This window comes from Leuciscus leuciscus (genome assembly GCF_965113295.1).
Source record: "Leuciscus leuciscus genome assembly, chromosome: 4".
Classification (NCBI taxonomy): Eukaryota; Metazoa; Chordata; class Actinopteri; order Cypriniformes; family Leuciscidae; genus Leuciscus; species Leuciscus leuciscus.
In genome coordinates this window covers 16,416,435-16,433,726 of record NC_138728.1, presented here as the reverse complement: position 1 = coordinate 16,433,726, position 17,292 = coordinate 16,416,435, and the positions used below count along the sequence as shown (strand labels likewise).

The following is a 17,292-nucleotide window of genomic DNA, read 5'->3' as shown; positions in this document are numbered from 1 at the left end:
AAGAGATCTTTTAGGTTATCCCAGAAATGCTTGTAAAAGTTGCTTGTTAAACCGTCTGAGCCTGGAGATTTATCCAGTTTTAGACAGTTAAGGGCTTTTTCCACCTCTTCCATTTTAATTTCAGCATCACAGATATTCTTAAAACAATCATCAATTTTAGGGATCTGTTCAGAGATTTTATTAAAGAAAGCTTCAGCATCGACCTGCGAATAAGAAGAGGAATATAAATTACTATAAAACTGAAAAACTGCTCTGGAGATCTTATCAAGGTCGGTACATTCTTGGTTGTCAATTATCAGCGTTTTTACAGCATTTCGTTCCTGCCTTCTCCTCTCTAGACGACAGAAATATGCTGTGCTCTTTTCTCCTTCCTCCATCCATTTTGCCCGAGAACGGATATAAGCCCCTTTAGCTTTATTAACATGAATGCTGTCCAGTGAGGAATGCAGCGTCGTTAATTTTTGCTTATCATCTTCATTTATCAGATGTTTATTGTAAATACTATTGATTTCCTTTACAATATGCATTTCTTTTTGTTTACTGTCTCTACTTAAAGTTTTACCAAACAAGATGGAAATTTGGGCTGTTTATAAGTTCTTGACCAATTTTTTTTTTTTTTTTAATAGTGATTGTTTTCTATCGCGCGTGCGCCGTTGTCATGGTGACCAGACGCCCGCCAGCCTGCCTTCCTGCCTGCTACCCGAGAGCTTTTCAACATGGTGAGTCAAGGTTTCCCGATGTTTCTAAGAAAGAAAAATGTTAAAGCAACAAAACATAAGCACATATGTGTTATAAAGTCTATGTTCAGTAAATTAATAATGGCTGCTTATGGAAACATAAAAAGCGAAAGTCCCGAGACAAAATGTAAACTTAGCATCTTGATATATGTTAGCAATGCCTGTCTGATTTTATACTTACCTTTGAATTTTTGTCTGTGATGTTTTCCCCTTAATCCATTTATCCACCAAAGGATGGAAAAGTATGTGGTTTTTTAAAATAATAATAAAAAAAAAATTATAACAGCTTTCAACCTCAAATTAGTTTTATTTAATTTACTTTTTTTTTTTTTTCAGGTAGGCTTGTAGGTTTATCTTAAAAATAAAATACCAATTTTGTCAGTAATATAAAGTCTGTATAAAAACATCTCTTCACTTACAATTTAGTTTTATTAGAAATTGTAGAGTTTTGTAGAACTATAATTGCAGCTATAAACTTTAAGCTCAAAAAATGTTTCATTAAAAAGGAAAGAAATAATTTGCTCATTTTAGACAGCATAAATAACTTGCATCTTTTGCATCCAGTCTGCAAAAAAGAAAAAAGGAAACATCAGCAAGGCTGAGAGGGAGAGATTGCAGAGAGAGGCAGATGAACAAAGATTGAGAGAGGAAGGTATATCTGCAGTATTAAAGTAATTTAATTTTAAATGAGTTTTTTGATAACAAATCTGTATACTGCGTTTTGTCCTGTAGAAGAAGCTCGTCTCATTGCTGAACGTGAGGAGAATGAAAGGCTGGAGAGGGAGCGAATAGAACAAGAGAAACAACAGCTACTTGAGTTAAAGGTTTGATGAACTTTCATTTGAACATTCACAGTTGTGTTGCATACATTTACCTGCAGGCTTTAGTGCATATGCAGCTGTCTGTACTGATGGATTGTGTGTGACAAGTTTGGATGTAATGATTGATTGACGCCTGTCAATGTCCACAGGACAGAGAGCGCAGAGAGGACGAGCTGAATGAACTGCCGCACATTCTAGATGAGAATCACTCTGCAGTCACCACGTGGGAATCAGAATGCAGGAACAAAGCTAAGGTAAGACTCGTGTAGCTTTATCTCAGGGTAATTCTGAGGCCACTATAAGTGTGTTACAGGATGATTTGTTCTCTGGTCTTTTCCAGTGGGAGCGTTACATGCGTTGCGACGGCAGTCCGGATCCAGCTGTGCAGCCGGAAATCAACTCCTTCATCAGTTTGTGGAGAGAAGACTCTGAAACCCAAATCCAGCAGGTCATGAAAAACTGTGCTCTGGCTCTTCAGGTGAGACCAGCTCTCTGGATCTGTTGTTTTCATGTTTTCAAGTCCATTATTGATGACTAAGGTGATCCTGGTGAGTCAAAGATCACTATTATTGATCATTTTAGTATTACATTTGACACATACAGTGAGGAAAATAAGTATTTGAATACCCTGCTATTTTGCAAGTTCTCCCACTTAGAAATCATGGAGGGGTCTGAAATTGTCATCGTAGGTTCATGTCCACTGTGAGAGACATAATCTAAAAAAAAAAATCCAGAAATCACAATGTATTATTTTTTAACTATTTATTTGTATGATACAGCTGCAAATAAGTATTTGAACACCTGAGAAAATCAATGTTAATATTTGGTACAGTAGCCTTTGTTTGCAATTACAGAGGTCAAACGTTTCCTGTAGTTTTTCACCAGGTTTGCACACACTGCAGGAGGGATTTTGGCCCAGTCCTCCACACAGATCTTCTCTAGATCAGTCAGGTTTCTGGGCTGTCGCTGAAAAAGCTCCCTCCAAAGATTCTCTATTGGGTTTAGGTCTGGAGACGGGCTAGGCCACGCCAGAACCTTGATATGCTTCTTACAGAGCCACTCCTTGGTTATCCTGGCTGTGTGCTGCGGGTCATTGTCATGTTGGAAGACCCAGCCTCGACCCATCTTCAATGCTCTAACTGAGGGAAGGAGGTTGTTCCCCAAAATCTCGCAATACATGGCCCCGGTCATCCTCTCCTTAATACAGTGCAGTCGCCCTGTCCCATGTGCAGAAAAACACCCCCAAAGCATGATGCTACCACCTCCATGCTTCACAGTAGGGATGGTGTTCTTGGGATGGTACTCATCATTCTTCTTCCTCCAAACACGTTTAGTGGAATTATGACCAAAAAGTTCTATTTTGGTCTCATCTGACCACATGACTTTCTCCCATGACTCCTCTGGATCATCCAAATGGTCATTGGCAAACTTAAGACGGGCCTTGACATGTGCTGGTTTAAGCAGGGGAACCTTCCGTGCCATGCATGATTTCAAACCATGACGTCTTAGTGTATTACCAACAGTAACCTTGGAAACGGTGGTCCCTGCTCTTTTCAGGTCATTGACCAGCTCCTCCCGTGTAGTTCTGGGCTGATTTCTCACCTTTCTTAGGATCATTGAGACCCCACGAGGTGAGATCTTGCATGGAGCCCCAGTCCGAGGGAGATTGACAGTCATGTTTAGCTTCTTCCATTTTCTAATGATTGCTCCAACAGTGGACCTTTTGTCACCAAGCTGCTTGGCAATTTCCCCGTAGCCCTTTCCAGCCTTGTGGAGGTGTACAATTTTGTCTCTAGTGTCTTTGGACAGCTCTTTGGTCTTGGCCATGTTAGTAGTTGGATTCTTACTGATTGTATGGGGTGGACAGGTGTCTTTATGCAGCTAACGACCTCAAACAGGTGCATCTAATTTAGGATAATAAATGGATTGGAGGTGGACATTTTAAAGGCAGACTAACAGGTCTTTGAGGGTCAGAATTCTAGCTGATAGACAGGTGTTCAAATACTTATTTTCAGCTGTATCATACAAATAAATAGTAAAAAAATCATATATTGTGATTTCTGGATTTTTTTTGTTTTGATTATGTCTCTCACAGTGGACATGCACCTACGATGACAATTTCAGACCCCTCCATGTATATGTATTTAGGATAGGTAGATAACTTTATGCATAATGTTTTATATTATAAAAATGATATGTATTATATTCTTTAAATGAGAATACTTTTTAATTATATGTCCATATCCCACCACACCTGAGAAACTTCTTTTCTGATCTCTGTTTCGGTGCAATTTACTATATTGTACAGCTTTGGCCAATAAATAATTGGTTCATTACATATAGTTTGCGAAGCATTCATCATCCAATTAGTTATGGTGATGTTTTAGAATAACGAGTCTTAACCACAATTCATGTAAATAAACCTACCCATCTTTGTTGAATTTGTCATTTTGGCTGTCAATCTATAGATAAGGAAATGTTTAAAACCTTGTATGAATTTAAAGAATCTGGAAAGGTTCCTCATGGTGTTTCAAAAAAGAAAAAAGAAAAAAAATGTCCTTAGAAGGGCACAGACCTTCACAATGAGAGGTGAGTTAAGTAACACTTAGTGATTTCTCTGTCTCTTCATGATCAAAACATACTACTTTTAGATGAGGTCTTATACTATATTATACAGTGAGGTTTTTATTTGCCCTAGATGCAAACACCCTTAATTTTGCACTCCCATGCATGATATCAACGAAAGAAAATGTGAAATTAATGAAATGAAGAGATTTTATAGGGAAGTTTCTTGAGGTCATAATCACAACTAAGGAGAAATTTGATGCCACCAAGTTTCATAAAGATATTGTTGGGAATGTGAAACCAAATTTGTGTTTTTTTATTTAGAAATTGTTTTAACCAGTTGGTTTTGATTGTAGGCTACCATCAATACATTCAAAATCAATTGCCCTAACCCCGCCTTCTTCATAGTTTCTAATCATTGTACTCTTTTTTATATAATGCGTTTTACCTTTCCAGATGTAGTTAAAGTTTGCTTGGTTTATCGCTTTGATTGCTTCCTTGGGAACTGACAATGATTGGGCTGGGTAGATGAAACGAGAGATGGTTTCAGTTTTTGTAAGTAATGAGCTTTACATTTTTCCAAGTTCCCCCAGATATTAAGTTTGGTTAATTGATTCACGTCCTTTGTCATTTGTATGCCTAGATACTTAACTGTTGTTTTCACAGGGATGGAATGAATAACTGAGAGATTACAATCATGAATAGGTAGAAGTTCACATTTATTGAGATTCAATTTTAGCCCAGACGCTTTTGAAAAGAAACCTATTGTTTCAAGGATTTTTGGGAGTTGGTCGCTATTTTCCATAAATATGGCTGTATCATCAGCAAGCTGGCTTATTGTCAGATGTTGATCAAATATTGTTCGTTTTTTAAATTCTGAATTTTTAATAAGAATGGATAACATCTCGGCTGCAATAATAAATGACAGTGGGGATATAGGACATCCCTGTTTAATACCTTTTTGAATCGGGAATCTTGGGGAAGTTCCTTGCGGCAGAAGGACTGTGCTATTTGTATCTTTGTAAATTAATCTGTTCACCAAATCCTAAGAGCTCTAATGTCCGAAACATAAATCTGTGTTCAATCGAGTCAAAAGCTTTAAAAAAGTCCAGAAAAAGAATTAGGCTCTTGTCTTCTATTAGGTAATTATAGTCAAGTAAGTCAAGTATAAGTCGTATATTATGATGTATTGAACGTCCTCTGATGAAGCCTGATTGTGTGTCTGACACGATGTCCTCGATCCCCACTCTAAGGCTACGTTCACACTGCAGGGCTTAATGCTCAATTCCGATTTTTTGAAAAAATTCGATTTTTTTGCAAGGCCGTTCACATTTCCAATTAAATGCGACCTTTTGTGATCTCCTGTGTGAACGTGAAATGACCCAGAAGTGACCCGCATGCGCAGAAGAGTACTCAACGGTCAACGACGTCACTTTTTGTTTGCGGAAGTAGCTAAACTTTAACTGTGATTCTCTCTCACACACACACACACACACACACACACACGAGCGCGCGCAGCGACCGTTACACAAGAGCCAGACAGCAGCCGCTGACCTATCTAATATCAGATTCAGCACAAATAAGTTAACATAACGTATATAATGGCCGTGGGCTTTTTTTTTATTTTTTTTTTATTAACGGGCTCGTCGAGGTCGACCCGTTCGGCAGATTTACCTCAGCTCGACGAATATGCAGTCCGTTTTCAAACCGACGACTACTTCAACGCAGGATTATGACGTTTTTCGCGTATCAATGACGTGCGGGTCGGATAAATGCGACCTGGCCGTTCAGACTGAAGTCGCATTTGAAAAGATCGGATATGTATCGGATTTGGGACCACATACCCAAGTGGCCTGGGTCGCATTTGAAAAGATCGGATCTGTGTCGTTCAGACTGTCATGAAAAGATCAGATACAGGTCGCATAGGGGCAAAAAAATCGGAATTGGGTCGTTTCAGGCTGCAGTGTGAACGTAGCCTAAGTCTGTTTGCAAAAATATGAGTCAAGAGTTTGTAATCGTTATTAAGAAGAGTTATGGGACGTAGATTGTCAATTATCTTTGAGTTTTTGCCAGGTTTTGGAATTAGGGTGATAATTCCTTGCTTCATTGTTGTTGGTAAAATGAATGTAGCCTATTACATATTTCTTTTAGCATATTTAATAAGAGATCTTTTAGGTTATCCCAGAAATGCTTGTAAAAGTTGCTTGTTAAACCGTCTGAGCCTGGAGATTTATCCAGTTTTAGACAGTTAAGGGCTTTTTCCACCTCTTCCATTTTAATTTCAGCATCACAGATATTCTTAAAACAATCATCAATTTTAGGGATCTGTTCAGAGATTTTATTAAAGAAAGCTTCAGCATCGACCTGCGAATAAGAAGAGGAATATAAATTACTATAAAACTGAAAAACTGCTCTGGAGATCTTATCAAGGTCGGTACATTCTTGGTTGTCAATTATCAGCGTTTTTACAGCATTTCGTTCCTGCCTTCTCCTCTCTAGACGACAGAAATATGCTGTGCTCTTTTCTCCTTCCTCCATCCATTTTGCCCGAGAACGGATATAAGCCCCTTTAGCTTTATTAACATGAATGCTGTCCAGTGAGGAATGCAGCGTCGTTAATTTTTGCTTATCATCTTCATTTATCAGATGTTTATTGTAAATACTATTGATTTCCTTTACAATATGCATTTCTTTTTGTTTACTGTCTCTACTTAAAGTTTTACCAAACAAGATGGAAATTTGGGCTGTTTATAAGTTCTTGACCAATTTTTTTTTTTTTTTAATAGTGATTGTTTTCTATCGCGCGTGCGCCGTTGTCATGGTGACCAGACGCCCGCCAGCCTGCCTTCCTGCCTGCTACCCGAGAGCTTTTCAACATGGTGAGTCAAGGTTTCCCGATGTTTCTAAGAAAGAAAAATGTTAAAGCAACAAAACATAAGCACATATGTGTTATAAAGTCTATGTTCAGTAAATTAATAATGGCTGCTTATGGAAACATAAAAAGCGAAAGTCCCGAGACAAAATGTAAACTTAGCATCTTGATATATGTTAGCAATGCCTGTCTGATTTTATACTTACCTTTGAATTTTTGTCTGTGATGTTTTCCCCTTAATCCATTTATCCACCAAAGGATGGAAAAGTATGTGGTTTTTTAAAATAATAAAAAAAAAAAAAAAATTATAACAGCTTTCAACCTCAAATTAGTTTTATTTAATTTACTTTTTTTTTTTTTTCAGGTAGGCTTGTAGGTTTATTCTTAAAAATAAAATACCAATTTTGTCAGTAATATAAAGTCTGTATAAAAACATCTCTTCACTTACAATTTAGTTTTATTAGAAATTGTAGAGTTTTGTAGAACTATAATTGCAGCTATAAACTTTAAGCTCAAAAAATGTTTCATTAAAAAGGAAAGAAATAATTTGCTCATTTTAGACAGCATAAATAACTTGCATCTTTTGCATCCAGTCTGCAAAAAAGAAAAAAGGAAACATCAGCAAGGCTGAGAGGGAGAGATTGCAGAGAGAGGCAGATGAACAAAGATTGAGAGAGGAAGGTATATCTGCAGTATTAAAGTAATTTAATTTTAAATGAGTTTTTTGATAACAAATCTGTATACTGCGTTTTGTCCTGTAGAAGAAGCTCGTCTCATTGCTGAACGTGAGGAGAATGAAAGGCTGGAGAGGGAGCGAATAGAACAAGAGAAACAACAGCTACTTGAGTTAAAGGTTTGATGAACTTTCATTTGAACATTCACAGTTGTGTTGCATACATTTACCTGCAGGCTTTAGTGCATATGCAGCTGTCTGTACTGATGGATTGTGTGTGACAAGTTTGGATGTAATGATTGATTGACGCCTGTCAATGTCCACAGGACAGAGAGCGCAGAGAGGACGAGCTGAATGAACTGCGGCACATTCTAGATGAGAATCACTCTGCAGTCACCACGTGGGAATCAGAATGCAGGAACAAAGCTAAGGTAAGACTCGTGTAGCTTTATCTCAGGGTAATTCTGAGGCCACTATAAGTGTGTTACAGGGTGATTTGTTCTCTGGTCTTTTCCAGTGGGAGCGTTACATGCGTTGCGACGGCAGTCCGGATCCAGCTGTGCAGCCGGAAATCAACTCCTTCATCAGTTTGTGGAGAGAAGACTCTGAAACCCAAATCCAGCAGGTCATGAAAAACTGTGCTCTGGCTCTTCAGGTGAGACCAGCTCTCTGGATCTGTTGTTTTCATGTTTTCAAGTCCATTATTGATGACTAAGGTGATCCTGGTGAGTCAAAGATCACTATTATTGATCATTTTAGTATTACATTTGACACATACAGTGAGGAAAATAAGTATTTGAATACCCTGCTATTTTGCAAGTTCTCCCACTTAGAAATCATGGAGGGGTCTGAAATTGTCATCGTAGGTTCATGTCCACTGTGAGAGACATAATCTAAAAAAAAAAATCCAGAAATCACAATGTATTATTTTTTAACTATTTATTTGTATGATACAGCTGCAAATAAGTATTTGAACACCTGAGAAAATCAATGTTAATATTTGGTACAGTAGCCTTTGTTTGCAATTACAGAGGTCAAACGTTTCCTGTAGTTTTTCACCAGGTTTGCACACACTGCAGGAGGGATTTTGGCCCACTCCTCCACACAGATCTTCTCTAGATCAGTCAGGTTTCTGGGCTGTCGCTGAAAAAGCTCCCTCCAAAGATTCTCTATTGGGTTTAGGTCTGGAGACGGGCTAGGCCACGCCAGAACCTTGATATGCTTCTTACAGAGCCACTCCTTGGTTATCCTGGCTGTGTGCTGCGGGTCATTGTCATGTTGGAAGACCCAGCCTCGACCCATCTTCAATGCTCTAACTGAGGGAAGGAGGTTGTTCCCCAAAATCTCGCAATACATGGCCCCGGTCATCCTCTCCTTAATACAGTGCAGTCGCCCTGTCCCATGTGCAGAAAAACACCCCCAAAGCATGATGCTACCACCTCCATGCTTCACAGTAGGGATGGTGTTCTTGGGATGGTACTCATCATTCTTCTTCCTCCAAACACGTTTAGTGGAATTATGACCAAAAAGTTCTATTTTGGTCTCATCTGACCACATGACTTTCTCCCATGACTCCTCTGGATCATCCAAATGGTCATTGGCAAACTTAAGACGGGCCTTGACATGTGCTGGTTTAAGCAGGGGAACCTTCCGTGCCATGCATGATTTCAAACCATGACGTCTTAGTGTATTACCAACAGTAACCTTGGAAACGGTGGTCCCTGCTCTTTTCAGGTCATTGACCAGCTCCTCCCGTGTAGTTCTGGGCTGATTTCTCACCTTTCTTAGGATCATTGAGACCCCACGAGGTGAGATCTTGCATGGAGCCCCAGTCCGAGGGAGATTGACAGTCATGTTTAGCTTCTTCCATTTTCTAATGATTGCTCCAACAGTGGACCTTTTGTCACCAAGCTGCTTGGCAATTTCCCCGTAGCCCTTTCCAGCCTTGTGGAGGTGTACAATTTTGTCTCTAGTGTCTTTGGACAGCTCTTTGGTCTTGGCCATGTTAGTAGTTGGATTCTTACTGATTGTATGGGGTGGACAGGTGTCTTTATGCAGCTAACGACCTCAAACAGGTGCATCTAATTTAGGATAATAAATGGATTGGAGGTGGACATTTTAAAGGCAGACTAACAGGTCTTTGAGGGTCAGAATTCTAGCTGATAGACAGGTGTTCAAATACTTATTTTCAGCTGTATCATACAAATAAATAGTAAAAAAATCATATATTGTGATTTCTGGATTTTTTTTGTTTTGATTATGTCTCTCACAGTGGACATGCACCTACGATGACAATTTCAGACCCCTCCATGTATATGTATTTAGGATAGGTAGATAACTTTATGCATAATGTTTTATATTATAAAAATGATATGTATTATATTCTTTAAATGAGAATACTTTTTAATTATATGTCCATATCCCACCACACCTGAGAAACTTCTTTTCTGATCTCTGTTTCGGTGCAATTTACTATATTGTACAGCTTTGGCCAATAAATAATTGGTTCATTACATATAGTTTGCGAAGCATTCATCATCCAATTAGTTATGGTGATGTTTTAGAATAACGAGTCTTAACCACAATTCATGTAAATAAACCTACCCATCTTTGTTGAATTTGTCATTTTGGCTGTCAATCTATAGATAAGGAAATGTTTAAAACCTTGTATGAATTTAAAGAATCTGGAAAGGTTCCTCATGGTGTTTCAAAAAAGAAAAAAGAAAAAAAATGTCCTTAGAAGGGCACAGACCTTCACAATGAGAGGTGAGTTAAGTAACACTTAGTGATTTCTCTGTCTCTTCATGATCAAAACATACTACTTTTAGATGAGGTCTTATACTATATTATACAGTGAGGTTTTTATTTGCCCTAGATGCAAACACCCTTAATTTTGCACTCCCATGCATGATATCAACGAAAGAAAATGTGAAATTAATGAAATGAAGAGATTTTATAGGGAAGTTTCTTGAGGTCATAATCACAACTAAGGAGAAATTTGATGCCACCAAGTTTCATAAAGATATTGTTGGGAATGTGAAACCAAATTTGTGTTTTTTTATTTAGAAATTGTTTTAACCAGTTGGTTTTGATTGTAGGCTACCATCAATACATTCAAAATCAATTGCCCTAACCCCGCCTTCTTCATAGTTTCTAATCATTGTACTCTTTTTTATATAATGCGTTTTACCTTTCCAGATGTAGTTAAAGTTTGCTTGGTTTATCGCTTTGATTGCTTCCTTGGGAACTGACAATGATTGGGCTGGGTAGATGAAACGAGAGATGGTTTCAGTTTTTGTAAGTAATGAGCTTTACATTTTTCCAAGTTCCCCCAGATATTAAGTTTGGTTAATTGATTCACGTCCTTTGTCATTTGTATGCCTAGATACTTAACTGTTGTTTTCACAGGGATGGAATGAATAACTGAGAGATTACAATCATGAATAGGTAGAAGTTCACATTTATTGAGATTCAATTTTAGCCCAGACGCTTTTGAAAAGAAACCTATTGTTTCAAGGATTTTTGGGAGTTGGTCGCTATTTTCCATAAATATGGCTGTATCATCAGCAAGCTGGCTTATTGTCAGATGTTGATCAAATATTGTTCGTTTTTTAAATTCTGAATTTTTAATAAGAATGGATAACATCTCGGCTGCAATAATAAATGACAGTGGGGATATAGGACATCCCTGTTTAATACCTTTTTGAATCGGGAATCTTGGGGAAGTTCCTTGCGGCAGAAGGACTGTGCTATTTGTATCTTTGTAAATTAATCTGACTATGTTTATAAATTGTTCACCAAATCCTAAGAGCTCTAATGTCCGAAACATAAATCTGTGTTCAATCGAGTCAAAAGCTTTAAAAAAGTCCAGAAAAAGAATTAGGCTCTTGTCTTCTATTAGGTAATTATAGTCCAGTAAGTCAAGTATAAGTCGTATATTATGATGTATTGAACGTCCTCTGATGAAGCCTGATTGTGTGTCTGACACGATGTCCTCGATCCCCACTCTAAGTCTGTTTGCAAAAATATGAGTCAAGAGTTTGTAATCGTTATTAAGAAGAGTTATGGGACGTAGATTGTCAATTATCTTTGAGTTTTTGCCAGGTTTTGGAATTAGGGTGATAATTCCTTGCTTCATTGTTGTTGGTAAAATGAATGTAGCCTATTACATATTTCTTTTAGCATATTTAATAAGAGATCTTTTAGGTTATCCCAGAAATGCTTGTAAAAGTTGCTTGTTAAACCGTCTGAGCCTGGAGATTTATCCAGTTTTAGACAGTTAAGGGCTTTTTCCACCTCTTCCATTTTAATTTCAGCATCACAGATATTCTTAAAACAATCATCAATTTTAGGGATCTGTTCAGAGATTTTATTAAAGAAAGCTTCAGCATCGACCTGCGAATAAGAAGAGGAATATAAATTACTATAAAACTGAAAAACTGCTCTGGAGATCTTATCAAGGTCGGTACATTCTTGGTTGTCAATTATCAGCGTTTTTACAGCATTTCGTTCCTGCCTTCTCCTCTCTAGACGACAGAAATATGCTGTGCTCTTTTCTCCTTCCTCCATCCATTTTGCCCGAGAACGGATATAAGCCCCTTTAGCTTTATTAACATGAATGCTGTCCAGTGAGGAATGCAGCGTCGTTAATTTTTGCTTATCATCTTCATTTATCAGATGTTTATTGTAAATACTATTGATTTCCTTTACAATATGCATTTCTTTTTGTTTACTGTCTCTACTTAAAGTTTTACCAAACAAGATGGAAATTTGGGCTGTTTATAAGTTCTTGACCAATTTTTTTTTTTTTTAATAGTGATTGTTTTCTATCGCGCGTGCGCCGTTGTCATGGTGACCAGACGCCCGCCAGCCTGCCTTCCTGCCTGCTACCCGAGAGCTTTTCAACATGGTGAGTCAAGGTTTCCCGATGTTTCTAAGAAAGAAAAATGTTAAAGCAACAAAACATAAGCACATATGTGTTATAAAGTCTATGTTCAGTAAATTAATAATGGCTGCTTATGGAAACATAAAAAGCGAAAGTCCCGAGACAAAATGTAAACTTAGATGTTAAGGGCAGTTTGTCGTCCGCTCCACTAGGGGCGCATGCGGACTTTGCCTCCAGCGACCTTTGCATCTCGTCAGCGTGACACCTGACAGCAGTGTCAATGTTACGCCTCTGTAAAAGAGGAAATGGACAATAAAACACCAAACACTGACGCGATGCAGCTTCTGTCCAGTCCAATGTTATAATGGACGAACGTCAGCCGCGCGCTCCGTACACAGGCTGAACGAGGCATTATTAATCGTTAACAGATCCTCACTGAACAAGGCATTAGCGATCAATCACAAACTGGTACTTAAACTTAAAGTGAAACTTATGTAAACAAGCAAACATATTGTAATTTAAATGTTATACAATAAAACAGCATTTTAAACACAGATTGTCTGGTCTTTTTTATCGTATTAATCTCTTTAGCCTCTTTTACCCAAAGAGCAATGGATTACTGATCTACAACTTATAAGTGTATTTTAACTTTCTCCTTTTTATGGACCATTTTAAGTATATTTTAACTTGTATCAACTCATTCAATGACATGCAATGTATGAGTATGACATAATTTTTATCATCCTTACATCAACAACTAACGTTACTACAGACCCAATAAATAAATAAAAAAAAGAAGAAAGAACTACTAACGTTACAGACTGTTGTAATGTCATTAAGTTACAGATCCTGTATAAAGACTCTTACTGTCACTCAACAGCACATATTCCAGGCCATCAGACAAACAAAACCGACACACCACGATAAAGTGAATGAATCGAGGATTTCACGCGACTCACCTGTAAGTAACTTAAAGGGTAACTAAACCCCTGGTCAGAGCCTGACTCCACCCACTGGCAATATTTGAAAAATGCTGGAAAAGTAGGCAGAGCCCAGTGGAGAGGGGGCGTGCATCTGAGAAGTATCTCTCTGTAGGCAAGGGCGTGGTTAGCTGGTACCCTCTGACGTCAGAGGGTACCACAACTTCCAATAGGAAAATTCAACTGCAGTAGCCACTGTTCAACCTGAAGAGGGCAGCACTCAGACGTTTTTACACCATATTTAGTAAAATTAAAACACTTTAAACACAAATGTCAAAAAAATTACTTGAATCAATGAACAGCACTAATAAAGCCCCATTCTTACTGATCATTATCTAAAAAAAAGTTGGTTTAGGATTTAGTTACCCTTTAAGTGCCTTTCGCTTGTTAAAGGGATACTCCACCGAAAAATGAAAATTCTGTCATCATATACTCACCCTCATCATGTTGTTTCAAACCTGTATTAATTTCTTTCTTCTGCTGAACAGAAAGGAAGATATCTAGAAGAATGTCAGTAACCAGACAGTTTTAGATACCATTGACTTCCATAGTATATTTTTTTCCTATTATGGAAGTCAATGGTATCTAAAACTGTCTGGTTACTGACATTCTTCTAGATATCTTCCTTTCTGTTCAGCAGAAGAAAGAAATTAATACAGGTTTGAAACAACATAAGGGTGAGTATATGATGACAGAATTTTCATTTTTCGGTGGAGTATCCCTTTAAGTTGGTAGCAGTTATATAGCGGTCCTCAACTAACATTTAGTCAATTATGTCAGTTTGTATTGATGTGTCATTCTTCTGATATGTAAACGCTGGGCTTTTAATGTGTTTGCTAGAGTATTAAAGTGATGCTGCTCTTTCATTGCCTCGCGCTGTCATTCTCTGCTTAAGTCTCGCGCACGCTTGTCCTTAAAAATACGAGTTATTAGACAACGAACCATTTATGAAAGCAGTCAAATCTTTTATGACTGTTTGTCACTGACTTCGTTTAATTTAATTTTTTTGTGTGTGTGTGCTAAACTCCCAAGTCAGACATTCAGAATAACACATAAAGATGTAGTTGCATTTCCTTGAAAATGAATCTAAAAGCAGATTCATATGAAGTTTATCAAGTTCATATGGTATGAAGTAAAGTCTTTTGTTTATGTCTTTCATCTGCAGAATAAAGGATGTTTCGACCGTACTGGGACAGACATTCACTGTAATGATGGAGATCTGCTCGTACAGGTAATGTGTAAATCATCTTATGTGTTTTGTTGGCTAGTAAATGTGTAGGTTACCATCATTTTCCTTTTGAAGGGTTGCCTCTTTAAAAAGAAAATGTTGGTAACCTAAGTAGGTGGGGAAGGAAACATTTTATACAGCTAATTTTTTTCCTCTCTGTCCAAAAGCATAACTGCTGTTGGATGTTGTGCTGGAAGTTCAGTGGGAGACCTCACCGGTATCCCCCTTCTTTGGGCGCGCCCTTCACACACACACCACTCATTCATATCGCAGACATCTGGCTGGGATTGAACCAGCAACCTCTGAAACCATGAGGCAGCGCTCTTACCTGTGAGCCACAGATCTCTTGTCTGTCTGTGGGAACTTATATTTCACTCTTCACCTGTATTCTAATAAAGGAGTCAGATTAAAGTGTGGCGTAGTGATTGTTTCCCAGCACACAGAGGTGGGATTTGAACCCAAGTTTCTTGCGCAGTCTTGTTCACAACTAACGTGTGTTTAGCCACATTTTTCAGCCACATCCTTCACTGGTGTTTGGGCTGATTTGTTGGATATAATGCAATACTTGAGATTTAATATAAGCCAAAGAGGGATTTGAACCTGAGCCTCTAGCGCAGCCTTGTTCACAACTACCGTGTGTTTAGCCACTTGCACCACTGTGACTTTCACAGCAAGTAGAAATGTGATCAAATATAACAAGACATAACAAAATAAAACAAATGTGATAAAATATAACAAGACATAACAAAATAAAACAACTTGAATTAAGTTTTATGTACCAAAGGCAAAAAATTATCATGTGAGACACATTTGTAATGAATTGACTTTCCTTTTGTGTTTTTGTAATATGCAGAGGTGGGATTTGAACCCATGCTCTTAACTCTCCACACAAACACTCATACCACTGCACCGCTGGCAACTCCTTGCTGTGAAAAAATAACTTAGAATAGTCTGAGTTGCTTGAGTGAAACAACCCTAACTAACACCATTATTTAGTTATGAGTTAGAGCTAAACGCAACAGTTTAAGTCCTAGATCTTCAAACCTCTCAGAGTCACACAAACTCCTGACTGAAGCTCTTCTCGTCTTCCATGAGACTAATGAGCATTACACCTTATTTATTATATTCAGTGTTTTTTTTACTCATATCCTGTTATGAGCTGATGGTCAGTTTTGTTGGTGGCTGGCTGCTGTTGTAAGTGTTACTGCTGATTTCACACCATGGTACATCTGATCTGTTCAGATGTTTGAGTTTTATTGTGAGTGGATTGAATTTGTACAGATTCAGTCACTGAGCAAGAGTCACTCAAAGAGACACCAGAACATCAAATGAGCTCAGAGAGACTTTATTCACATTTGACAATACATTTGTGACACAACAGTTATTAATACATCAGGAAGATCTTATGGATGTGAAAAAGACATTGTAATTTCCTTCAGGGACAAACAAACACACCATTGAACTTTTAACATATAATAACATTTCAGACAAGGAGATGGAGACATATCAAACCTCGAATGTGTTAGCAGTCAAAATGTTATTCATTTAATATAACAGTTCATAACACGAAACAATGAAAACGGTTCAGTAAACTGCAGATATCAGATGACAGAGCTGTTAATATATTTTTTTAAATTATTAACCAAGGTTTATGAGACGGGTTCTGCTGGAGTCTCACCAGCACTGCTGCACATATTGAACACAGCTGAACTGACTGAATTAACTGATCATCAGCTGATTAGTAGAGAACTCCATGACCTGAGTTCAATAAGGGAAACACTTCAAATCTGCAGTTATACATACATTACAATATATATATATATATATATATATATATATATATATATATATATATATATATATATATATATATATATATATATATATATATATACATACATACATACATACATACATACATACATACGCACGCACGCACATACATACATATATATATATATATATATATATATACATACATACATACATATATATATTTTGCATGTATGCAAATTGTATAATATCCGAGGTACACTTTTCTAGTAATTGTGCAGTTAATTCTCATATTGTATTTTCAGAAAATGCTGGAATATTTTCCTTCTCCCCAAATTTGTCACTACCGAAACACAATATTAAATAATTTATTAAGAAGGCTTATAATGACCTATTAAGATTTTGTTTACATCTACCTTATAAATATATATTTTTTTCTATTTAAAAAAAATATTTTTACAGGTTAAATCAATAAAGATTATAATTTTAATAATATTTTAAGTGTAATTTATGAGATTTGTTGTATTTTGAACCCAATCTTTCTTTGTAAAAGGCATAACGTTTATCGTACTGATTTCAAAGTTAAGGATTCATTAGTTTGAATATGCATTGAACCAAACACTATCATAACATCTTAGTTGATAATTCAATATACTTTATTTTTTACAAAACATCCCATGTTACGGTAGTGACTGCACATTTTTGGTAGTGACAGTAATGTTTTGGTAGTGACCGCAATACTTAGTTTGCCATGGCTG

At 37.2% G+C, this 17,292-nt stretch overlaps 1 long non-coding RNA gene across 1 annotated transcript; it reads left to right on the top strand.

Moving 5' to 3' along the window:
• The first annotated feature begins 12,486 nt into the window (after nt 1–12,486).
• LOC309498084 lies at nt 12,487–16,547 on the top strand. The gene is made up of 4 exons (XR_014205843.1): nt 12,487–12,577; nt 13,434–13,514; nt 14,699–14,764; nt 14,929–16,547. It is a non-coding gene; the product is annotated as an uncharacterized lncRNA (long non-coding RNA).
• The last annotated feature ends 745 nt before the right edge of the window (nt 16,548–17,292 follow it).